Source organism: Panthera pardus, unplaced genomic scaffold (assembly GCF_024362965.1).
Source record: "Panthera pardus isolate Hobbes unplaced genomic scaffold, ASM2436296v1 HiC_scaffold_24, whole genome shotgun sequence".
Lineage (NCBI taxonomy): Eukaryota > Metazoa > Chordata > Mammalia > Carnivora > Felidae > Panthera > Panthera pardus.
The window spans coordinates 16,789,314-16,813,740 of record NW_026526810.1 but is presented as its reverse complement, the minus strand read 5'-3'; the positions used below and the strand labels follow the sequence as shown (position 1 = coordinate 16,813,740).

The following is a 24,427-nucleotide window of genomic DNA, read 5'->3' as shown; positions in this document are numbered from 1 at the left end:
GGTGCAGAGTGGGGCCAAGGCCCTCAGCCTCTGTGGTTCCACTGGACACCAGGGAAATCAGGGCCACACAGGAGTCTGAGCATAGAGTCTGCAACATCAGGCACAAGGCCAGCCACACAGGTCTACTCCTAGCGTGATTGGGACACCACTTGGTGGGCTGTTGGCAGGCATAATACTGGGCATTGGATTGCAGAGACTGGCCATGGGCTTTGCCAGGAATGGGCAGGCATAGTGTCCTGGAAAGGGCCATGGCCACTACCCCAGGGACCCAAGAAATAGATTCCTTGGGTGCTCAGGGGCTTGGCGTGCATTCCACAACCCTCCACCACCGTCCCCAAACAGCGCTGCTCCATGTATCCCATTGGGACACCTAATCTCTTCCGGTATTTGAGCTTAGGGATAGTGCAGGGAAAGGGGCTACCACGGTTCCCAAGCAATGTCAACATAATTGGGAATTAAATGCACAAGACAACAACCTGACATTGACGTGTCTTGAGGCACCCATTGAAGTGCGACTGTCATGCAAAGCCCCAACAGAGTGGGGGAAGTCCTAAGGGCCTCACAAGGATAGAAATTCAGAAGATGGGGCCAAGGTGAAGACCCTGGGGCCAAGAGCCCCATGCCACTCGGGGTCCGGACCAAGCTGCAGGCATTTTTCTAATACCATCCACCCGTTATGCCAAAGCTGTCTAGTGTCCAGCCAAGTAGCCCCAGCCAGGGCACCTTCCTCCAATGCCCACTGCATGATATTTGGGCGGACCACTTCAATGCAGATCACACTGGCCATCAGCAATGAACACCGCAGCACCTTGCAGTGCCTTCTAATGCCTCAGTGATTCTGCCATCCACCAGAGTGCCATCCCACACTGGAAAACGTGGCCCATGGGCCGTAAGTAAGAGGATCCTGCAGGGGACCGTGGCATCCCTTGCAGGTGTCACGGGTGACCTGTTTTTTCCAGACAGCCTACTGCACAGGGCAGACATTCAGGGACACACTCTCTGGGACGATGACGGAGCCCCAGTCCCACAAGATGGCTGGCATTGCCCTGAGGGCAGCCTCGCGAATTGGCAAAAGGGCACTGGGTCTCTGGGTACTCACACAGGCATCCACTCTCTTCCCATGGTGGGCTCAATGGCAAGACCCTAGTCACCAAGATGACTTCCCACTGAAAGACACCAGGACACCGAAGGGGCTTAGTTGGGTTCCCAGGGATGAGTCCCAGGAAACACTAATAATGGGCACACAATGCCCCAGGGTGGGAGCACATCTTAGTAATGCAGAGGTCCAGACCAGGGAGACCCCCACTGGGGAGCCTCGAGGAATCAGTCACCTCGAGCCCCAGGCTCCAGCGCTATGCCAGGGCCACAGGGGTCCTCAGGATCCCACCTAAGTGGGGTACCTTCTAGTGGGCCTCAGCATAATCCTATTGAGCATAATTGTTAGGTCATCATCTGTCTTTGAGACCGTATGAGTTCTCATCATTGACCCAACCAAGGCAGTCCCCACCTGCCTCTGACCTTTATCTGCCAGCTCAACATGCTTACCAGAGAGGGTTTGTGATGCACTGGGTGGACATGAGGGCCCCTGGCTCGAGGCCTGTTCCCAAAGATGGGCCAAACTCCCCTCGTGTGCCAGGTGAGAGCTCGGTCAGGGTGCAGGATCTGCGGAGAGAGAGGCAGCTCAGCAATGATGAACGCCTTCCCCATCAGACCTCACCTTGTGGCAGAGGGAGGGATCTCTGAACACGCGGGGCTGGGACTGCATTCATCACACCAGGAAAAATCCTGGCCTGGTGGGAAGGAAGGCGGCAGTGTGTCCCAAGGTCCTCAGCCTCTGTGGCTCCGCTGGACACATGGGAATTCAGGGCCCCACAGTGGACTGAGCATGGAGGCTGCAAAAGCAGGCACCAGGCCCCATGCACAGGTCCTCCTGCAATGTGAATGGGACACACCTTGGTGGGCCGGTGACAGGCAGAATCCCGGGCCTTGGCCCAAAGGGACCAGCTCTGCATTTTGACAGGAAGGGGTGGGCATGGGGTCATGGAAGGGCTCATGAACACTACCACGTGGATGCAATGTCAAGATCCCTTGGAAGATCAGGGCCCTGACAGGCATCCCACTAGCATCCACCACCATTTCTAAGCAGTGCTGCTCCATGGATCCCTTGGGGACACCTCATACCTTACAGTCTTTGAGATTATGGTGAGGGAAGGGTGAGGGGCCAGCACAGTTCCCCAGCGACATCAAACTCCCTGGGACTTGGGGCACAAGTCAAGAACCCCAGCGTGACCTGGCTCGTGGCACCGACATAAAGGGCCATTGTCAGGCAAAGCCCCATCCAGTTACAGGATGACCCACGGGCCCCAAAAGAAAATGCGACCACCAGACGGTGCCAATGGTGAAGAACCTGGAGGCAGGAGCCCGCATGCCACTTGGGGTCTGGACCATGCTGCCAACATTTTTCAGATACCGACTACCCATTATGCCAAAGCTGTCCAGTGTCCAGCAAGGTAGCCCCGGGCCAGGCCCCTTCCTCCAAAGACTATTGCTTTGGAGGTCTCAGAAATCTGGACTCACTGCATCTACACAGGAGGTCACATTGGCCATCTGCAATGCCCACCACAGCACATCGCGTGCGTACTAAGGCATCAGTGATTCTGACATCAACTGGAGTGCCCTCCCACACTGGGAAACGTGGCCCATGGGCCATCAAGTAAGAGGATCCCGCAAGGAACTGTGGCGTCCCTTGCAGGTGTTGTGGGTGACCTGTTTTTTGCAGGCAGCTTAATGCACAGGTCAGACGTTCAGGGACACGCCAGCCCTCTGGGGCGAGGACGAAGTCCTGGTCCCACAAGATGGCTGGCGTTGCCCTGAGGCTCCCTCGCAAGTTGTCCAAAGGGCACTGGGTCTCCGGGTACTCACACAGACATCCACTCTCTTCCCATTGTGAGCTCAATGGTGAGACCCTGGTCACCAAGGCGACGTCCCACTGAAAGACACCAGGACACCAAGGGAGCTTAGTTTGCTTTCCACGGATGCGTCCCGGGAAGTAGTAGTGATGGGCAAAATGCCCCAGGGCAGGAGCACGTTTTAGGCATGTGGAGGCCCAGAGACAGGGGAAAGCGCCACTGGGAGCCTTGAGGGATCTGTCCCCTTGAGCCCCAGGGGCCAGTGCTACACCAGGGCCTCAGGGGTCAACAGGATCCCGCCTCAGTGTGGTGCCCTCCACTGGGACTCAGCATAATCCTATTGAGCATAAGTTTTAGGTCATCAAATATCTTCGAGACCATATGAGTCCTCATCATTGCCCCAACCAAGGCAGTCCCTACCAGCCTCTGCCTTCTACCCGCCAGCTCAACATGCTTACCAGAGAGGGTTTGTGATATGCAGGGTGGCCATAGGGGCCCTTGGCTCGGGGCCTGTTTCCGAAGATTGGCCACACTCCCCTCCGTGCGCCAGGTGAGATCTCGGTCGTGGGGTGGGACCTGCACAGAGAAAGGCAGCTCAGTAATTACAAGCACCTTCCTATGAGACCTCTTTTGTGGCAATGAGAGGGATCCTAGAATTCCCAGGATTGGGATGGCATTCATGAAGCCAGCAAAAATCCTCGCCTGGCGGGAAGGAAGTTTGTAGCGTGTCCCCAAGGCTGTCAGCCTCTGTGGCTCCATGGGACACCGGGAATTCAGGGCCTCACAGGAGTCTGAGCATGGAGATTGCAACACCAGGCAACAGGCCCCATGCACAGGTCCTCCCACAAAGTGATTGGGAAACAGCTTGGCGGGCTGGTATCAAGAACAAGCCCGGGCCTTGGCTGGCAGGGACTGGCCCTGCATTTTGCCAGCAATAGGCAAGCATGGGGCCCAGAAGGGCCCATGGATGCTACCACGCAGAGGCAATGCCAAGATCCCTTGGGGGATCAGGGCCCTGAAGGGCCTCCCACCAGCATCAAACAACGTCACCAACCATCGCTGCTCCAAGGCTCCCGTGGGGACACCTCATCCCTTCCCGCCTTTGAGATTACAGTGAGGGAAAGGTGAGGGGCCAGCACACTTCCCCAGTGACTTCAAACTCACTGGCACTTGGGGTCACAAGTCAAGAACCCCAGCGTGCCCTCGCTCATGGCACCAACCAAAGGACCACTGTCAGGCAATTCCCATCCAGCTGCAGGACGACCGACGAGCCCCATATGGACACGTGACCACCGGCGGGGGGGTCAATGGTGAAGAACCCGGTGCCAGGAGCCCACATGCCACTTGGGTTCCAGGCCACAATGCACACATTTTTCAGATACCATCTACCCGTTATGCCAAAGCAGTCTAGTGTCCAGCCTCATAGCCCCGGGCCCGGCTCCTTCCTCCAAAGCCCATTGTGTGAAATCTGGGTGCACCACTTCCATGCAGGAGGTCGCTTTGGCAGACTGCAATGCCCACGGCAGCACCATGCGTGCCTACTAAGATATCAGTGATTCTGACATCAACCAGAGCACCCTGGGAAATGAGGCCCATGGGCCTTCAAGTAAGAGGATCCCACAGGGACCGTGGCATCCTTTGCAGGTATCGCGGGTGACCTGTTTTCTCCAGACAGCTTAGTGCACAGGGCAGAAATTCAGGGACACGCCAACCGTCTGGGGCAAGGACAAAGCCCCAGTCCCACAAGTTGGCTGGTATAGCCCTGAGGGCGTCCTCGCCAATCAGCCCAAGGGCACTGGGTCTCTAGGTACTCACACAGGCATCCACTCTAATCCCATGGTGGCCTTAATGGCGAGACCCTGCTCACCAAGACGACGTTCCACTGAAAGACACCAGGACACTGAGGGAGCTTAGTTGGGTTCCCAGGGATGAGTCCCGGGAAGCACTGGTAATTGGCACACAATGCCCCAGGACGGTAGCATGTCTTAGGTGTATGGAGGCCCAGAGACCAGGGAAAGCCCCACTGGGGAGCCTCGAGGGATCGGTAGCCTCAAGCCCCAATTGCCAGTGCTATGTCATGGCCACAGTGGTCCCCAGGATCCCGCCTAAGTGGGGTGCCCTCCAAAGGGCCTTAGTGTAATCCTATTGAACATAATTTTTAGGTCATTAACTGTCTTCGAGGCCATATGAGTTCTCATCATTGGCCCAACCAAGGCAGTCCCCAAATGTCTCTGCCTTCTAACCACAGCTCATCATGCTTACTAGAGAGGGCTTGTGATGGGCAGGGTGGCCATGAGGGCCCCTGGCTCGGGGCCATTTCCAAAAGACAGGTTAAACTTCCTTCCGTGCACCAGGTGGGATCTCAGTCGGGGCGCGGGATCTGTGTAGAGAGAAGCAGCTCAGCAATGACAAACACCTTCCCCATCAGACCTCACCTTGAGGCAATGGGAGGGATCTCAGAATGCACGGGGCTGGGACTGCATTCATGATGCAATCGTGCAATCCTGGCCTGGCCGGAAGGAAGGCTGCAGCATGTCCACAAGGCCTTAGGCCTCTGTGGCTCCACTGGAAATAAGGGAATTCAAGCCCCACAGGAATTTGAGTATGGAGGCTGCCCAGCAGGCACCAGGCCACAATCACAGGTCTTCCTGCAGTGTGATTGGGACAGACATTTGCGGGTCGGTAGCAGGCAGAATCCCAGGCCTTGGCTGGCAGGGACCGGCCCTGCATTTTTCCAGGAATGGGCAGATATGGGGCCCTGGATGATCCCACAAACGCTACCACACAGACGCAACACCAAGACCCCTTGGGGGAACAGGGCCCTGACAGGCATCCCACCAGCATCCAACACTGTCTCCATCAGCGCTGCTGCATGGCTCCCATGGGGACACCTCATCCCTTCACGTCTTTGAGATTATAGTGAGGGAAAGGTGAGGGGCCAGCACGGTTCCCCAGCGTCTTCAAACTCACTTGGACGTGGGGTCACAAGTGAAAAACTGCAGTGTGCCCTGGCTTGTAGCACCGACCAAAGAGCCATAGTCAGACAAAACACCATCGATCTGTGGGACAACCCACGGAACCCATAAGGACACACGACCACCAGACGGTGCCAATGGTAAAGAACCCGGGGGCAGGAGCCCGCATGCCACTTGGGGTCTTGACCATGCTGAGAGCATCTTTCAGATTCCGTCTACCCATTATGCCAAAGCTGTCTAGTGCCACTCAGGTAACCCCGGGTTCGGCCCCTGCCTCTAAAGCCCATTGCATGGAATTTTGGCACACCGCTTCCATGCAGGAGGTCACAGTGGCTGTCTGCAATGCCCACCGCAGCACGTTGCTTGCCTACTAAGGCATCAGTGATTCTGACATCAACCGGAGCACCCTCCCACACTGGGAAACATGGCCCATCGTCTGTCAAGTAAGAGGATCCTGCAGGGAACCATGACATCCCTTACAAGTGTTGTGGGTGATATATTTTTCCAGACAGCCTAGTGCACAGTGGAGACGTTCAGGGACACGCCAGCCCTCTGGTGCCAGGAGGAAGCCCCAGTCCCACAAGATGGCTGGCTTTGCCCTGAGTGCTCCCTCGCAAATCGGCCCAAGGGCACTGGATCCCAGGTACTCACACAAGCACCCATTCTCCTCCCATGGTGGGTTCCATGGCGAGACCCTGGTCACCAAGACAACATCCCACTGAAAGAAACCAGGACACCGAAGGAGCTTACTTGTTTTCCCAGGGATGAGTCTCGGGAAGCACTAGTAATGGGCACACAATGCCCCAGGGCAGGAGCACATCTTAGGTGCTCGGAGGCCCAGACCAGGGAGAGCACCACTGGGGAACCTCAAGGGATTAGTCGCCACGAGCCCCAGGATCCAGTGCTATGCCAGGGTCACAGGGGTCCACAGGATCCTGCCTTAGTGTGGTGCCCTTCACTGGGACTTAGCATAATTCTAATGAGCATAATTTGTAGGTCATCATCTGTCTTCAAGACCATATGAGTTCTCATCATTGACCCAACCAAGGTACTCCCCTCCCACCTCTGCCTTCTACCCTCTAGCTCAACATGCTTACCAGAGAGGTTTTGTGATGTGCAGGGTGTACATGGGGGCCCCTGGCTTGAGGCTTGTTCCAAATTATGGGCCAAACTCCCCTCTGTGAGCCAGGTGGGATCTCGGTCGGGGCGCAGGATCTGCGAGGAGAGAGGCAGCTCAGCAATGACAAACACCTTCCCCATGAGACCTCATCTTGTGGCAATGGGAGGGCAGGGCTGGGACTGCATTCATGACACAGTCCTGCAATCCTGGCCTGGAGGGAAGGAAGGCTACAGTGTGTCCACAAGGCCCTCAGCCTCTGTGGCTCAACTAGAAACAAGGGAATTCAGGGCCCCAGAGGAGTCTGAGCATGGAAGCTGCAACAGCAGTCACCAGGGCACATGCACATGTCCTCCTGCAGCATGATTGGGACAGACCTTGGTGGGTCGGTGGCAGGCAGAATCCCGGATTTTGGCTGGCATGGACTGGCCCTGCGTTTTGCCAGGATGGGCAGGCATGGAGACACGGAAGGAACCATGAACCCTACCACACAGACGCAACACCAAGATCCCTTGGGAGAACAGGGCCCTGACGGGCATCCCACCAGCATCCAACACTGTCTCCCTCAGCGCTGCTCCATGGCTCCTGTGGGGACACCTCATCCCTTCCCGTCTTTGAAATTACGGTGAGGGAAGAGTGAGGCTCCAGCATGGTTCCCCAGCAACTTCAAAATCACTGGGTCTCCGGGTCACATCAAGAACCCCACCATGCCCTGCCTTGTGGCACTGACCAAAGGGCCATTGTCAGACAAAACCCCATTCGGTGGTGAGGTGGCCCCTGGGGCCCATAAGGACACACGACCACCAGACGGTGTCAATGGTGAAGAACCCAGGGGCAGGAGCCCGCATGCCACTCGGGGTCTTGACCATGCTGAGAGCATCTTTCAGATACCGTCTACCCATTATGCCAAAGCTGTCCAGTGTCCTTCCAGGTAATCTTGGGCCCAGCCCTTGCCTCCAAAGCCCATTTCGTGAAATTTGGGTGCACCGCTTCCAAGCACGTGATCACATTGGTCACCTGCAATGCCCACCGCAGCACGTTGTGTGCCTACTAATGCATCAGTGATTCTGACATCAACTGGAGTGCCCTCCCACACTGGGAAACGTGTCCCATGGTTCTTCAAGTAAGAGGATCCTGTGGGGGACCATGGCCTCCCTCACCGGTGTCGTGGGTGACCTGTTTTTTCACACAGCCAAGTGCACAGGTCACACTTTCAGGGACACACCAGCCCTCTGGGGCGAGGATGAAGCCCCAGTACCACAAGATGGTTGGCGTTGCCCTGAAGGCTGCCTCACCTATCGGCCAAAGGTCACTGGGTATCCGGGTTCTCACACAGGCATTCACTCAGGTCCCATGGTGGGCTCAATAGAAAGACCATGGTCACCCAGACAACGTCCCACTGAAAGACACCAGGACACCAAGGGAGCTTAGCTGAGTTCCCAGGGATGAGTCCCAGGAAGTACTAGTAACGGGCACGCAGCACCCCAGTGCAGGAGCATGACTTTCACGCGTGGAGGCCTAGAGACTGGGGAGAGCCCACAGGGGAGCCTCAAAGGATCCGTCACCTCGAGCTCCAGGTGCCAGTGCTCTGCAAGGCCCAAAGGGATCCCCAGGATCCCGCCTCAGTGCTGTGCCTTCCACTGGGCCTCAGCGTAATCCTATTGAGCATAATTTTTAGGTCATCATCTGTCTTCGAGACCATATGGGTTCTCATCATTGACCCAACCAAGGCAGTCCCCACCCGCCTCTGCCTTCTACCTGCCAGCTCAACATGCTTATCAGAGAGGGTTTGTGATGCACAGGGAGGCCATGGGGGCCCTGGCTTTGGGCCTGTTCTGAAGATGGGTCAAATTCCCCTCCGTTTGCCAGGTGGGATCTCCGTCGGGGTACGTGATCTGCACAGAGTGAGGCAGGTAAGCAATGACAAATGCCTTCCCATCAGACCTCACCTTTTTCCATGGAAGGGACCTCAGAATGCTTGGGTCTGGGACTGCATTCATGACATAATCCTGCAATCCTGGCCTGGCGAGAAGGTAGGCTGTAGCATATCCACAAGGCCCTAAGCCTCTGTGGCTCCACTGGAAACAAGGGAACTCAAGCCCCACAGGAGTCTGAGCATGGAGGCTGCCACAGCAGGCACTAGGCCACACGCACAGGTCCTCCCACAGAGTGATTGGGACAGACCTTGGCAGGTTGGTGGCAGGCAGAATCCCCAGACTGGGCTGGCAGGAAACAGCCTTGCGTTTTGCCAGGAATGGGTTGTCATGGGTCCAAAGAAGGGCCCGCGAATGCTACCACGCAGATCCCTTGGGAGAACAGGGCCCTGACGGGCATCCCACCTGCATCCAACACTGTCTCCATCAATGCTGTTCCATGGCTCCCTTGGGGACACCTCATCCCTTCCCGTCTTTGAGTTTACAGTGAGGGAAGGGTGAGGGGCCAGCACGGTTTTCAGGCGCCTTCAAACTCACTGGGACTCAGGGTCACAGGTAGAGAACCCCAGCGTGCCCTGGCCTGAGGCACCGACCAAAGGACCATTGTCAGAGAAGGCCCCATACAGCTGCCGGATGACCCCTGGGGCCCATAAGGACACACGACCACCAGACGGTGCCAATGGTGAAGAACCAAGAGGCAGGAACCCGCATGCCACTCGGGGTTGGGCTACGCTGCCAGCATTTTTCAGATAGCATCTACCCGTTATTCCAAAGTTGTCTATTGTCCATTCAGGTATCACCATGCCTGGCCCCTGCCTCCAAAATCCATTTTGTGAAATTTGGTTGCACCGCTTCCACGCAGGAGGTCACATTGAGGGTGTGCAATTCCCACCACAGCATCTCGTGTGCTTAGTAAGGCATCAGTGATTCTGACATCAACTGGAGTGCCCTCCCAGCCTGGGAAATGGGGCCATGGGCCGTTAAGTAGAGGATCCCGCAGGGGACGGTGGCATCCCTTGCAGGTGTCGCGAGTGACGTGTTCTTTCCAGACAACCTAAGGCACAGGGCAGATGATCAGTGACACGTCAGCCTTCTGGGGCGAGGACAAAGCCCCATTCCTGCAAGATTTCTGGCGTTGCCCTGAGTGCTGCCTCACCAATTGGACCAAGGACACTGGGTCTCTGGGTACTCACATGGGCATCCACTCTCCTCCCATGGTGGCCTCAATGGTGAGACCCTGGTCACTAAGACGACTTCCCACTGAAAGACACCAGGACACCGAGGGAGCTTAGTTGGGTTCCCAGGGATGAGTCCTGGGAAGCACTAATAATAGGCACATAACACCCCAGGGCGGGAGCACATCTTAGTAATGTGGAGGCCCAGACCAAGGAGAGCCCCACTGGGGAGCCTCAAGGGATCGGCAACTCGAGCTCCAGGTGCCAGCACTATTCCGGGGCCACAGGAGTTCCCAGGATCCCGCCTCAGTGCGGTAACCTCCATTGGACCTCAGCATAATCCTATTGAGCATAATTTTTAGGTCATCATCTGTCTTTGAGACCATATGAGTTCTCATCATTGACCCAAGCAAGGCAGTCTCCACCTGCCTCTGTCTTCTACCCGCCAGCTCAACATGCTTACCAGAGAAGTTTTGTTATGGGCAGAGTGGCCATGGAGGTCCCTGGGTCATGGCCTGTTCCCAAAGATGGGCCAAACTCCCCACTGTGCTCCAGGTGGGATCTCGGTCACGGCACGGGATCTGCACAGAGAGAGGCAACTCAGCGATGACAAAACGCCTTCCCATCAGACCTCACCTTGTGGCAATGGGATGGATCTCAGAGTGCATGGTGCTGGGACTGCATTCATGATGCAATCCCACAATCCTGGCCTGGTCGGAAGGAAGGCTGCAGCATTTCCACAAGACCCTCAGCTTCTGTGGCTCCAGTGGAAACAAGGGAGTTCAAGCCCCACAGGAATCTGTGCATGGAGGCTGTCACAGCAGGCACCAGGCCACAAGCACAGGTCCTCCCAAATCCTTATTGCGACAGATGTTGGCGGGGCAGTAGCAGGCAGAATCCCGGGCATTGGTTGGCAGGGACTAGCCCTGTGTTTTGTCAGGAATGGGCCCACGAATGCTGCCTGCAGACGCAACACAAGATCCCTTGGGGGAACAGGGCCCTGAAAGTCATCCCACCAGCATCCAACACTGTCTTCATCAGCAGTGCTCCATGGCTCCCATGGGGACACCTCATCCCTTCCTGTATTTGAGATTATGGTGAGGAAAGGGTGAGGGACCAGAATGGTTCCCCAGTGCCTTCAAACTCACTGGGACTCAGGGTCACAAGTCAAGAACCCAAACATGCCCTGGCTCATGGCACCGACCAAGGGCCATTGTCAGACAAAACCCCATCTAGTTGCGGGATGACCCACGGGCCCCATAAGGACATGCAACCACCAGACGGTGCCAATGGTGAAGAACCCGGGGGCAGGAGCCTGCACACTACTCCGGGTCAGGGTCACACTACCAGCATCTTTCAGATACCTTCTACCCATTAAGCTAAAGCTGTCTAGTGTCCATCAAGGTAACTCCTGGTCTGCCCCCTACCTCCAAACCCATTGCGTGAAATTTGTGTACATCACTTCCATGCAGGAAGTCACATTGGCTATCTACAATGCCCACCACAACACGTCGCTTGCCTACTAATGCATCAGTGATTTTGACATCAACTGGAGCACCCTCCCACACTGGGAAACGTGGCCCATGGCCATCAAATAAGAGGGTCTCGCGCAGGATCATTCCATCCCTTGCAGGTGTTGCAGGTGACCTGTTTTTTCCAGACAGCCTAGTCCACACGGGAGTTGTTCAGGGACACGCCAGCCCTCTGGGGTGAGGACGAAGCCCCTGTCCTACAAGATGGCTGGGGTTGCCCTGAGGGCTCCCTCGCCAATCGACCCAAGGGCACTGGATCTCCTGGTACTCACACAGGCATCCACTATCGTCCCATGGTGGGCTCAAGTGGGATCCTGGTCACCATGGCGATGTCCCCCTGAAAGACACCAGGACACCGAGGGAGCTTAGCTGGGTTCCCAGGGATGACTCCTGGGAAGCATTAGTAATGGGCACAAATACCCAAGGGCGGGAGCATGTCTTTGGCGTGTGGGGGCCCAGACCTGGGAAAGCCCCACTGGGGAAACTACAGGGATCGGTCGCCTCGAGCCCAGGTGCCAGCGCTACGCCAGGGCCACAGGAGTCCCCAGGATCCCGCCTCAGTGCTGTGCCCTCCACTGGGCCTCAGCATAAACCTATTGAGCATAATTTTTAGGTCATCATCTGTCTTCGAGACCATATGAGGTCTCATCATTGATCCATCCAAGGCAGTCCCCTCCCGCCTCTGCCTTCTACCCTCCAGCTCAACATGCTTACCAGAGAGGTTTTGTGATATGCGGCATGGCCATGGGGGCCACTGGCATGAGGCTTGTTCCTGAAGAAGGGCCAAACTCCCCTCTGTGACCCAGGTGGGTTCTTTGTTGGAGCACAGGATCTGCACAGAGAGAGGCAGCTCAGCAATGACAAAACACCTTCCCCATCAGACTTCACCTTGTGACAATGGGAGGGATCCCAGAATGCGCAGGGCTGGGACTGCATCATGACGTAATCCTGCAATCCTGGCCTCTGGGAAGGAAGGCTGAAGCATGTCCACATGGCCCTCAGCCTCTGTGGCTCCACTGGAAACAAGGGAATTCAAGCCCAACAGGTCTCTGAGCATGGAGGCTGCCACAGCAGGCACCAGGACACAAGCACAGGTCTTCCTGCAGCATGACTGGGACAGACCTTGGGGGGTCAGTGGCAGGCAGAATCCCGGGCATTTGTTGGCAGGGACAGGTCCTGCGTTTTGCCAGGTTGGCAGGGACAGGTCTGCAATGGGCAGACAATGGGCCCCGGAAGGTCCCACGAACGCTACCACACAGAGGCAATGCCAAGATCCCTTGGGGAATGAGGGCCCTGATGGCATCCCACCAGCATTCAACACTGTCTCCATCAGCACTGCTCTATGGCTCCCGTGAGGACACCTCATCCCTTCCCGTCTATGAGATTTCCGTGAGGGAAGGGTGAGGGGCCAGGATGCTTCCCCAGTGCCTTCAAACTCACTCGGATGCGGGGTCACAAGTGAAGAACCAAAGCATGCCATGGCTCGTGGCACTGACCAAAGGACCATAGTCAGACACAACCCCATACAGCTGCGGGACGACCCACCGGCCCCATAAGGACACATGACCACCAGAAAGTGCCAATGGTGAAGAACCCGGGACGCAGGGGCCCACATGCCACTTGGGGTCTGGACCACGCTGCGAGCAACTTTCAGATACCGTCTACCTGTTATGCCAAAGCTGTCTAGTGTCCCCTCAGGTTACCCCGGGACTGGCCCCTGCCTCTAAAGCTCATTGCGTGAAATTTCGGTACACCGCTTCCACGCAGGAGGTCACATTGGCCATCTGCAATGCCCACTGCAGCATGTCGTGTGCCTAATAAGGCATCAGTGATTCTGACATGAACCGGAGTGCCCTCCCATAATGGGAAACGTGGCCCATGATCCATCAAGTAAGAGGATCCCATGGGGGACCATGGCATCCCTTACAGGTGTCGCAGGTGATGTATTTTTGCAAACAGCCTAGTGCACAGGGGAGACGTTCAGGGACATGCCAGCCCTCTGGTGCCAGGAGGAAGCCCCAGTCCCACAAGATGGCTGGTTTTGCCCTGAGGGCACTCTCGCCAATAGGCCCAAGGGCACTGGATCTTTGGATACTCACACAGGCATCCATTCTCCTCCCATGGTGGGCTCAATGGTGAGACCCTGGTCATCAAGACGACGTCCCACTGAAAGACACCAGGACACCGAAGGAGCTTAGTTGTTTTCCCAGGGATGAATCCCGGGAAGCACTAGTAATGGGCACACAATGGCCCAGGGTGGGAGCACTTCTTAGGCTCTCGGAGGCCCAGACCGGGGAAAGCCCCTGGGAGCCTTGAGGGATCAGTCGCCTCGAGCACCAGGATCCAGCTCTATGCTAGGGCCACAGGGGTCCCCAGGATCCCGCCTCTGTGCGGTGCCTTCCACTGGGCCTCAGTGTAATCCTATTGAACGTAATTTTTGGGTCATCATCTGTCTTCGAGACCATATGAGTTCTCATCATTGACCCAACCAAGGCAGTCCCCACCCACCTCTGCCTTCTACCTTCCAGCTCAACATGCTTACCAGTGAGGGTTTGTTATGCACAGGGTGGCCGTGGGGGCCCTTGGCTCTGGGCCTGCTCCTAAAGATGGGCCAAATTGCCATCCGTGCTCCAGGTGGGATCTCGGTCATGGCGCAGGATTTGCAGAGAGAGAGGCAGCCCAGCAGTAACAAAACACCTTCCCATCAGACGTCACCTTGTGGCAATGGGAGGGATCTCAGAATTCGCAGGGCTGGGACTGAATTCATGACACAATCCTGCAATCCTGGCCTGGAGGGAAGGAAGACTTCAGCATGTCTACAAGGCCCTCAGCCTCTGTGGCTCCACTGGAAAAAAGGGAATTCAAGCCCCCCAGGAATCTGAGCATGGAGGCTGCCACAGCAGGACCAGGCCACATGCACAGGTCTTCCTGCAGTGTTATTGACAGACCTTTGTGGGTCAGTGGCAGGCAGAATCCTGGGCCTTGGCTGGCAGGGACCGGCCCTGCATTTTGGCAGGAATGGGCAGGCATAGGGCCCCAGAAGGGCCCACGAACCCTACCACGCAGATGCAATGCCAAGATGCCTTTGGGGAACAGGGCCCTGACGGGCATCCCACCAGTATCCAACACTGTCTCCATCAGCACTGCACCATGGTTCCAGTGGGGACACCTAATCCCTTACCATCTTTGAGATTACGGTGAGGGAATGGTGAGGGGCCAGCACGGTTCCCCAGAGCCTTCAAACTCACTAGGTCTCAGGGTTACAAGTCAAGAACCCAGGCCTGCCCTGGCTCGTGGCACCGACCAAAGGGCCATTGTCAGACAAAACCCCATACAGCTGTGGGACAACCCCAGGGGCCCATAAGGACACGCGACAACCAGACAGTGCCAATGGTGAAGAACCCGGCGGCAGGAGCCTGTATGCAACTCGGGGTCTGGGCCACATTGCCAGCATTTTTCGGATACCGTCTACCCATTATGCCAAAGCTGTCTAGTCTCCATCCAGGTAACCCCCGCTAGGCCCCTGCCTCCAAATCCCATTTCATGAAATTTGGGAGCAACACTTCCCTGCAGGTGGTCACACTGTTCGTCTGCAATGCCCACCGCAGCATGTTGTGTGCCTACTAATGCATCAGTGATTCTGACATCAACTGGAGTGCCCTCCCACACTGGGAAATGTGTCCCATGGTCCGTCAAGTAAGAGGATCCTGTGGAGGACCATGGCATCCCTTACAAGTGTCGCGGGTGACCTGTTTTTTTCCAGACAGCCAAGTGTACAGGTCAGACTTTCAGGGACACACCAGCCCTCTGGGGCGAGGACGAATCCCCAGTGCCACAAGATGGCTGGAGTTGCCCTGAGGGCTGCCTCACCTGTAGGCCAAAGGTCAGTGGTTCTCTGGGGTCTGACACAGGCATCCACTCTCCTCCCTTGGTCGGCTCAATAGCAAGACCATGGTCACCAAGACGACATCTCACTGAAAGACACCAGGACACCAAGGGAGTTTAGTTGGGTTCCCAGGGATGAGTCCTGGGAAGTACTAGTAATGGGCATGCAGCTCCCCAAGGTGGGAGCACATCTTACACATGCAGAGGCCCAGAAACCAGGGAGAGCCCCACTGGGGAGGCTTGAGGGATAGGTCGCCTCGAGCCCCAGGTGCCAGTGCTCTGCAAGGCCCAAAGGGGTTCCCAGGATCCCGCCTCAGTGCCATGCCTTCCACTGGTCCTCAGCATAATCCTATTGAACATAATTTTTAGGTCATCCGCTGTCTTCGAGGCCATATGAGTTCTCATCATTGACCCAACCAAGGCAGTCCCCACCTGCCTCTGCCTTCTACCCGCCAGCTCAACATGCTTACCAGAGAAGTTTTTTGATGTGCGGCATGGCCATGGGGGCCCCTGGCTTGAGGCTTTTTCCCCGACAATGGGCCAAACGTCCCTCTGTGTGCCAGGTGGGATTTCGGTGGGGGCACGGGATCTGCGTGGAGAGAGGCAGCTCAGCAATGACAAAACTCCTTCCCCTTCCGACCTCACCTTGTGGCAATGGGAGGGATCTCAGAATGCACGGGGCTGGGACTGCTTTCATGACGCAATCCTGCATTCCTGGCCTGGCGGGAAGGAAGGCAGCAGCATGTCCACAAGGCCCTTAGCCTCTGTGGCTCCACTGGAAACAAGGGAATTCAAGCACCACAGGCATCTGAGCATGGAGGCTGCCACAGCAGGCACCAGGCAACACGCACATGTCTTCCTGCAGCGTGATCGGGACAGACCTTGGCAGATTGGTGGCAGGCAGAATCCTGGGCCTTGGGTGGCAGGGACCAGCCCTGAGTTTTGCCAGGAATGGGCATGCATGGGGCCCCAGAAGGGCCCACGAATGCTACCACGCAGACGCAATGGCAAGATCCCTTGGGGGAACAGGACCCTGACGGGCATCCCACCAGCATCGAACACTGTCTCCATCACCACTGCACCATGGTTCCAGTGGGGACACCTCATCCTTTCCCGTCTTTGAGATTATGGTGAGGGAATGGTGAGGGGCAAGCATGGTTCCCCAGGGCCTTCAAACTCACTGCGTCCTGGTGTCACAAGTCAAAAACCCCAGCGTGCCCTGGCTTGTGGCACCGTTCAAAGGGCCATTGTCAGACAAGGCCCCATACAGCTGCAGGACGACCCCTGGGGCCCATAAGGACACGTGACTACCAGACAGTGCCAATGGTGAAGCACCCAGGACGCAGGAGCCCACATGTCACTCGGAGTCGGGGCCACCCTGCCAGCATTTTTCAGATACTGTCTACCCATTATGCCAAAGCTGTCTAGTGTCCATCCAGGTAACCCCGGGTCCAGTCCCTGTCTCCAAAGGCCATTGCGTGAGAGTTGGGCGCATCGCTTTCAGGCAGGAGATCACATTGGCCGTCTGCAATGCCCACCACAGCACATCGCGAGCCTACTAAGGCATCAGTGATTCTGACATCAACCGGAGTTCCCACCCACACTCGGAAAGGGGCCCATGGGCAGTCAAGTATGAGGATCTCGCGGGGGTTCATGGCATCTCTTGCAGGTGTCACGGGTGACCTTTTTTTCCAGATACCCTAGTGCACAGGGGCGATGTTCAAGGACACGCATGCCCTCTGGGGCGAGGAGGAAGCCCCAGTCCCACAAGATGGCTGGCGTTGTCCTGAGGGCTCCTTCGACAATCTGCCCAAGGGCACTGGATCTCTGGGTACTCACACAGGCATCCACTTTCCTACCATGGTAGACCCAAAGGCGAGACCCTGGTCACCAAGACGACATCCCACTGAAAGATACTGGGACACCAAGGGAGCTTAGTTGGGTTCCCAGGGATGAGTCCCGGGAAGCACTAGTAATGGGCACACAACGCCCCAAGGTGGGAGCACTTCTTTGGTGCAAGGAGGCCCAGAGACTGGGAAGAGTCCCAATGGGGAGCCTCAAGGGATCAGTGGCCTCGAGCCCCAGGTGCAAGCAATATGCCAGGGCCACAGGGGTCCCCAGGATCCCACATCAGTGCCATGCCCTCCACTGGGCCTCAGTGTAATCATATTGAGCATAATTTTTAGGTCATCATCTGTCTTTGAGACCATATGAGTTCTCATCATCGACCCAACCACGCAGTCCCCTCCTGCCTCTGCCTTCTACCCACCAACTCAACATGCTTACCAGAGAGGGTTTGTGATCAGAAAGGTAGCCATGAGGGCCCCAGGTTCAGGGCCTGTTCCCGAAGATGGGCCAAACTCCCCACCGTGCACCATACAGCTGCAGGACGACCCCTGGGGCCCATAAGGACACGTGACTACAAGAGAGTGCCAATGGTGAAGAACCCGGGACGCAGGACCCCACATGCCACTCGGAGTCGGGGCCACCCTGCCAGCATTTTTCAGATACTGTCTACCCATTATGCCAAAGCTGTCTAGTGTCCATCCAGGTAACCCCGGGTCCAGTCCCTGTCTCCAAAGGCCATTGCGGATCTCGGTTGGGGCACATGATTTTCTCAAAGAGAGGCCACTCAGCAATGGCAAATGCCTTCCCCATCACCTCACCTGTGGCACTGGGAGGGATATCAAAATGCAAGGGCTGGGACTGCATTCATGACACAATCCTTCAATCCTGGCCTTGTGGGAAGGAAGGCTGCAGCATGTCCACAAGACCCTCAGCCTCTGTGGCTCCACTGGAAACAAGAGAATTCAAGACCCACAGGCATCTGAGTATGGAGGTTGCCATAGTGGGCACCAGGCCACATGCACAGGTCTTCCTGCAGCGTGATTGGGACAGACCTTGACGGGTCGATGATAGGCAGAATCCCAGGTCTTGACTGGCAGGGACCGGCCCTGCATTTTACCAGGAATGGGTGGGCATGGGGCCCCGGAAGGACCCACGAACACTACCACGCAGATGCAACACCAAGATCCCTTGGGTGAACAGGGCCCTGAAGTGCATCCCACCAGCATCCAACACTGTCTCCATCACCACTGCTCCATGGCTCCCGTGGGGACACCTCATCCCTTCCTGTCTTTGAGATTACGGTGAGGGAAGGGTGACGGGTCAGCACGGTTCCCCTGCGCCTTCAACCTCACTGGGACTCAGGGTCACAATTCAAGAACCACAGCGTGCACTGGCTCATGACACAGAACAAAGGGCCATTGTCAGACAAAACACCATCGAGCTACGGGACCACCCATGGGCCCCATAAGGACATGAGACCACTAGAAAGTGCCAATGGTGAAGAACCCAGGTGCAGGAGACCGCATGCCACTTGGGTCTGGGCCACACTGCCAGCATTTTTCAGATACTGTCTAGCCATTATCCAAAGCTTTCTAGTGTCCATCCAAGTAACCCCAGGACTGGTTCCTGCCTCCAAAGCCCATGCGTGAAATTTCGGCGCACCACTTCCTTGCAGAAGTTCACATTGGCCATCTGCAATGCCCACCGCAGCACATCACGTGCCTAATAAGGCATCAGTGATTCTGAAATCGACCAAAGCACACTCCCACACTGGAAAACGTGACCCAAGGTCCATCAAGCAGGAGGATAATCAGGGGAACAGTGGCATCCCTTGCAGGTGTCGCAGTTGACCTGTTTTTTCCAGACACCCCAGTGCTAGAGGAGACGTTCAGGGACACGCCATCCCTCTGGGGTGAGGATGAAGCCCCAGTGCCACGAGATGTCTGGCGTTTCCCTGACGGCTCCCTCACCAATTGGCCCAAGGGCACTGGATCTCCAGGTACTCACAGGCATCCACTCTCCTCCCATGGTGGGCTCAATGGTGAGACCATGGTCACCAAGATGAAGTCCCACTGAAAGACACCAGGACACCGAGGGAGTTTAGTTGGGTCCCAGGGATGAGTCCATGGAAGCACTAGTAATGGGCACACAGTGCCCTTGGGCGGGAGCACGTATTAGGCACACGGACACCCAGAGACCAGGGAGACCCCCACGGGGGAGCCTCGAGGGATTGGTCGCCTCGAGCCCCAGGTGTCAGTGCTACGCCAGGGCCACAGGGGTCCCTAGGATCCCACCTCTGTTTGGCGCCCCCCACTGGGCCTCAGTGTAATCCTATTGAGCATAATTTTTAGGTCATCATCTGTCTTCGAGACCATATGAGTTCTCATCATTGACCCAAGCAAAGCAGTCCCCACCTGACTCTGCCTTCTACCCGCCAGGTCAACCTGCTTAACAGAGAGGGTTTGTGATGCACAGGGTGGCCATGGAGGCCCCTGGCTGGGGGCCCGTTCCTGAAGATGGGCCAAACTCCCCTCCAGGTGCCAGGTGGGATCTCGGTTGGGGCACAGGATCTGCGCAGAGAGAGGCAGCTCAGGATTGACACACACCCTCCCCATCAGACCTCACCTGTGACAATGGGAGGGATCTCAGAATGTGGGGGGCTGGGACTGCATTCATGATGGAATCCTGCAATGCTGGCCTGGTGGGAAGGAAGGCTGCAGTGTGTCCACTAGGCCCTCACCCTCTGTGGCTCCACTGGAAACAAGGGAATTTCGCCCCAAATGATTCTGAGCATGGAAGCTCCCCCAGCAGGCACCAGGCCTGCACACCAGGCCTACACAGGCACCAGGACATGCACAGGTCGTCTTGCAGTGTGATTGGGACATACCTTAGCTGGTCGGTGGCAGGCACCATCCCAGGCCTTGGCTGGCAGGGACTGGCCCTGCGTTTTGCCATGAATGGGCAGGCATGGGGTCCAGGAATGGCCCACGAATGCTACCATGCACATGCAACGCCAAGAACCCTTGGGGCATCAGGGCGCTGATGGGCATCCCTCTAGCATCCAACACTGTCTCCATCAGCACTGCTCCATGGCTCCTATGGGGACCCCTCATCACTTCCCGTCTTTGAAATTATGGTGAGGGAAGGGTGAGGGTCCAGCACGGTTCCCCAGCCCCTTCTAAGTCACTGGGACTTGGGATCACAAGTGAAGAACACCAGCTTGCCTGGCTCGTGGCACTGACCAAAGGGCCATTGCCAGGAAAAACCCCATCCAACTGCAGGACGACCCGCGGGCCCCATGATGACTCGTGACCACCAGATGGTGCCAATGGTGAACAATCCAGAGGCAGGAGCCCACATGCCACTCGAGGCCTGGGCCACGCTGCCAGAATTTTTCAGACACTGTCTCCCCATTATGCCAAAGCTGTCTTGTGTCTAGCCAGGGAGCTCCAGGCCTGGCTGCTTCTTCCATAGCCAATTGAGTGAAATTTGGTCACACCACTTCCACATAGGAAGTCACAGTGGCCGTCTGCAATGCCCAGCTCAGCACCTCGCGTGCCTACTAAGGCATCAGTGATTCTAACATCAACCAGTCTGCCCTCCCACACTGGGAAAACAGGCCCATGGGCCATCAATCAAGAGGATCCTGTGGGGGACCATGGCTTCCCTTGCTGGTGTCGCGGGTGACCTGTATTTTCCAGACAGCCTACTGCAAAAGGCAGACATTCAGGGAGACATCAGCCCTCTGGGGCAATGATGAAGCCCCAGTCCCACAAGATGGCTGGTGTTGCCCTGAGGGCATCCTCGCCAATAGGCCCAAGGGCACTGGGTCTCCGGGTACTCACACAGGCATCCACTCTCTTCCCATGGTGGGCTCAATGGCAAGTCCCTGGTCACCAAGACGACATCCCACTGAACGACACCCAAAACCTAGGGATCTTAGTTGGGTTCCCAGGGATGAATTCGGGAAGCACTAGTAATGGACACACAATGTCCCAGGGCAGGAGCATGTCTTCGGCGCATGGAGGGTCAGAGACTGGGGAGAGCGCCACTGGGGAGACTTGAGGGATCGGTCGAGTTGAGCCCCATGTGCCAGTGGTATGCCAGGGCCACAGGGGTCCCCAGGATCCCACCTCAGTGAGGTGGCCTCCATTGGGCCACAGCATAATCCTATTGAGCATAATTTTTAGGTCATCATCTGTCTTCGAGACCATATGAGTTCTCATCATTGACCCAACCAAGGCAGTCCCCTACCGTCTCTGCCTTCTACCCATCAGCTCAACATGCTTACCAGGGAGGGTTTGTGATGCAAAGTGTGGCCTGAGGGCCCCTGGCTCAGGGTCTGTTCCAGAAGATGGGCCAAACTCCCCTCCTGGTGCCAGGTGAGATCTTGGTTTGGGTGGGGGATATACACAGAAACAGGCAGTTCAGCAATGACACATGCCTTCCCCATCAGACCTCACCTGTGGCAATGGGAGGGATCTCAGAATGGGTGGGGCTGAGACTGCATTCATGACATAATTCTGCAATCCTGGCCTGGCGGGAAGGAAGGCAGCAGCATGTTCACAAGGCCCTTAGCCTCTGTGGATCCATTGGAAACAAGGGAATTCGGGCCCCACAGGAATATGAGCATGGAGGCCTCCACAGCAGGCCCCAGGCCACATGCACAGGGCCTCCCGCAGTGTGATTAGGACAGAACTTGGTGGGTCGGTGGCAGACAGCATCCCAGTCCTTGACTGGCAGGGAACGGCCCTGTGTATTGCCAGGAATGGGTGGGCATGGGGCGCTGGAAGGTCACACGAACTCTACCACGCAGACGTAATGCCAAGATCTCTTTGGGGATAAGACCCTGATGGACATCCCAGCAGTATCCAACTCTGTCTCCATCAGCGCTGCTCCATGGCTCCCATGGGGACACCTCATCCTTTCCTGTCATTGAGATTACAGTGAGGGAAGGGTGAGGGGCCAGCACGGTTCCTCAGTGCCTTCAAACTCACTGGGACTTGGGGTCACAATCAAGAACCACAGCATGCTCTGACTGGTGGCACTGACCAAAAGGCCATTGTCAGGCCATGCCCCATCCAGCTGCGGGACCACCCCTGAGGCCCATAAGGACACGAAACCACCAGACCGTGCCAATGGTGAAGAACCCAGGGGCAGGAGACTAGATGGCACTCAGGTCTGGGCCACACTGCCAGCATTTTTCAGATACCGTCTACCCGTTATGCCAAAGCTGTCTAGTGCCCTTCCAGGTAACCCTGGGTCCAGCCCCTGCCTCCAAAGCCCATTGCATGAAATTTGGACACACTGCTTCCATGCAGGCGGTCACATTGGCCGTCTGCAATGCCCACCACAGCACATCGTGTGCCTACTAAGGCATCAGTGATTCTGACATCACCCAGAGTGCCCTCCCACACTGGGAAATGTGGCCCATGTGCTGTCAAGTAAGAGGATCACGCAGAGGACTGTGGCATCTCTTGCAGGTGTCGTGGTTGAACTTTTTTTTCCAGACAGCTTAGTGTACAGTGCACATGTTCAGGGACACACCAGCCCTCTGGGTCAAGGACGAAGCCCCAGTACCACAAGATGGCTGGTGTTGACCTAAGTGCAGCCTCGCTAATCAGCCCAAGGGCACTGGGTTTCTGGGTTCTCACACAAGCATCCACTCTCCTCCCATGTTGGGCTCAATGGGGAGACCCTGGTCACCAAGATAACATCCCACTGAAAGACACCAGGACACCGAGGGAGCTTAGCTGGGTTCCCAGGGATGAGTCCCGGGAAGCCCTAGTAATGGGCACACAACGCCCCAGGGCGGGAGCACGTGTTAGGTGCGCGGAGGCCCAGAGACACGGGAAAGCCCCATTGGGGAGCCTCGAGGGACGGGTTGCTACGTGCCCCAGGTGCCAGCGCTATGCCAGGGCCACAAGGGTCTCCAGGATGCCGCCTCAGTGCAGTGCCCTCCACTGGGACTCAGCGTAATCCTATTGAGCATAATTTTTAGGTCATCATCTGTCTTCGAGACCATATGAGTTCTCATCATTGACCCAACCAAGGCAGTCTCCACCTGTCTCTGCTTTCTATTCGCAAGCTCAACATTCTTACCAGAGAGGGTTTGTGATGTGCAGGGTGGCCATGATGGTCCCTGGCTCGGGGGCTGTTCCTGATGCTGAGCCAAACTCCCCTCAGCGCGCCAGGTGCAATCTCGGTCGGGGCGCTGATCTGCACAGAAAGAGGTAGCTCAGCAATGACAAACCTCTTCCCCATCCGACCTTACCTTGTGGCATTAGGTGGGATCTCAGAATGCGTGGAACTGGGACTGCATTCATAATGCCAGCAGAAATCCTGGCCTAGCAGGAAGGAAGGCTGCAGCGTGTCCACAAGTCCCTCAGCCTCTGTGGCTCAACTGGAAACAAGGGAATTCGGGCCCCACAGGAATCTGAGCATGAAGGCTTCTACAGCAGGCATCAGGCCACACACACAGGTCCTCCCGCAGCGAGATTGGGACAGACCTTGGCTGGTCGGTTGCAGGCAGAATCCTGGGCCTTGGCTGGCAGGGGCCGGTCCTGCATTTTGCCAGGAATGGGAGGGCATGGGGTGCCAGAAGGGCCCAAGGATGCTACCATGAAGAAAGAATCCCTTGGGGGATCAGGACCCTGATGGGTATCCCACAAGCATCCAAAGCTGTCTCCATCAGCGCTGCTCCATGGCTCCCGGGGGTACACCTCAACCCTTCCTGTCTTTGAGATTATGGTGAGGGAAGGGTGAAGGGCCAGCATGGTTCCCCATTGACTTTAAAGTCACTGGGAGTCGGGGTCACAAATCAAGTAACAAAACGTGCCCTGGCTAGTGGCACGAACCAAAGGGCCATTATCAGGCAAAGCCCCATTCAGCTGCGGAACGACCCACAGACCCCATAAGGACACACAACCACCAGACAGTGCCAATGTTGAAGATCCCGGAGGCAGGAGCCTGCATGCCACTCGAGGTCTGGGACCCTTAGCCAGCATTTTTCAGATACAATCTACCCGTTATGCCAACGCTGTTTAGTGTCC

At 56.6% G+C, this 24,427-nt stretch overlaps 2 long non-coding RNA genes and 13 other non-coding genes across 17 annotated transcripts in view; all 15 read right to left on the bottom strand.

Annotated features, from left to right (window-relative positions):
* The window catches only part of LOC109258138 (uncharacterized), a 133,172-nt gene extending 126,018 nt beyond the window's left edge, over positions 1-7,154 (bottom strand). For all 3 annotated transcript variants that reach the window (XR_008417002.1, XR_008417001.1, XR_008417000.1), the window contains exons 1-4: positions 6,982-7,154; positions 3,368-3,485; positions 2,923-2,989; positions 1,546-1,662 (exon numbers count right to left, since the gene is read on the bottom strand). This is a non-coding gene — a long non-coding RNA (uncharacterized LOC109258138). The remainder of the gene's footprint in view (positions 1-1,545; positions 1,663-2,922; positions 2,990-3,367; positions 3,486-6,981) is intronic.
* LOC128773205 (small nucleolar RNA SNORD115) lies at positions 1,409-1,489 on the bottom strand. The gene has a single exon (XR_008417482.1). It is a non-coding gene; the product is annotated as a small nucleolar RNA SNORD115 (small nucleolar RNA).
* On the bottom strand, positions 3,231-3,311 carry LOC128773211 (small nucleolar RNA SNORD115). Its single transcript, XR_008417488.1, has one exon. It is a non-coding gene; the product is annotated as a small nucleolar RNA SNORD115 (small nucleolar RNA).
* On the bottom strand, positions 5,036-5,116 carry LOC128773209 (small nucleolar RNA SNORD115). Its single transcript, XR_008417486.1, has one exon. It is a non-coding gene; the product is annotated as a small nucleolar RNA SNORD115 (small nucleolar RNA).
* Positions 6,845-6,925, bottom strand: LOC128773214 (small nucleolar RNA SNORD115). Its single transcript, XR_008417491.1, has one exon. It is a non-coding gene; the product is annotated as a small nucleolar RNA SNORD115 (small nucleolar RNA).
* Positions 7,155-8,643: 1,489 nt separating the features above from the next.
* On the bottom strand, positions 8,644-8,724 carry LOC128773196 (small nucleolar RNA SNORD115). Its single transcript, XR_008417471.1, has one exon. It is a non-coding gene; the product is annotated as a small nucleolar RNA SNORD115 (small nucleolar RNA).
* A 1,352-nt stretch (positions 8,725-10,076) lies between these two features.
* On the bottom strand, positions 10,077-12,474 carry LOC128772762 (uncharacterized). Its single transcript, XR_008416912.1, has 3 exons — positions 12,357-12,474; positions 11,915-11,979; positions 10,077-10,691 (listed from the first exon to the last, which is right to left on the bottom strand). It is a non-coding gene; the product is annotated as an uncharacterized LOC128772762 (long non-coding RNA).
* LOC128773203 (small nucleolar RNA SNORD115) lies at positions 10,437-10,517 on the bottom strand. The gene has a single exon (XR_008417479.1). It is a non-coding gene; the product is annotated as a small nucleolar RNA SNORD115 (small nucleolar RNA).
* LOC128773206 (small nucleolar RNA SNORD115) lies at positions 12,220-12,300 on the bottom strand. The gene has a single exon (XR_008417483.1). It is a non-coding gene; the product is annotated as a small nucleolar RNA SNORD115 (small nucleolar RNA).
* Positions 12,475-14,047: 1,573 nt separating the features above from the next.
* Positions 14,048-14,128, bottom strand: LOC128773202 (small nucleolar RNA SNORD115). Its single transcript, XR_008417478.1, has one exon. It is a non-coding gene; the product is annotated as a small nucleolar RNA SNORD115 (small nucleolar RNA).
* A 1,732-nt stretch (positions 14,129-15,860) lies between these two features.
* Positions 15,861-15,941, bottom strand: LOC128773213 (small nucleolar RNA SNORD115). Its single transcript, XR_008417490.1, has one exon. It is a non-coding gene; the product is annotated as a small nucleolar RNA SNORD115 (small nucleolar RNA).
* A 1,736-nt stretch (positions 15,942-17,677) lies between these two features.
* On the bottom strand, positions 17,678-17,758 carry LOC128773201 (small nucleolar RNA SNORD115). Its single transcript, XR_008417477.1, has one exon. It is a non-coding gene; the product is annotated as a small nucleolar RNA SNORD115 (small nucleolar RNA).
* A 1,932-nt stretch (positions 17,759-19,690) lies between these two features.
* Positions 19,691-19,771, bottom strand: LOC128773197 (small nucleolar RNA SNORD115). Its single transcript, XR_008417472.1, has one exon. It is a non-coding gene; the product is annotated as a small nucleolar RNA SNORD115 (small nucleolar RNA).
* Positions 19,772-21,529: 1,758 nt separating this feature from the next.
* On the bottom strand, positions 21,530-21,610 carry LOC128773200 (small nucleolar RNA SNORD115). The gene has a single exon (XR_008417476.1). It is a non-coding gene; the product is annotated as a small nucleolar RNA SNORD115 (small nucleolar RNA).
* Positions 21,611-23,340: 1,730 nt separating this feature from the next.
* LOC128773199 (small nucleolar RNA SNORD115) lies at positions 23,341-23,421 on the bottom strand. Its single transcript, XR_008417474.1, has one exon. It is a non-coding gene; the product is annotated as a small nucleolar RNA SNORD115 (small nucleolar RNA).
* Between the last annotated feature and the right edge of the window lie 1,006 nt (positions 23,422-24,427).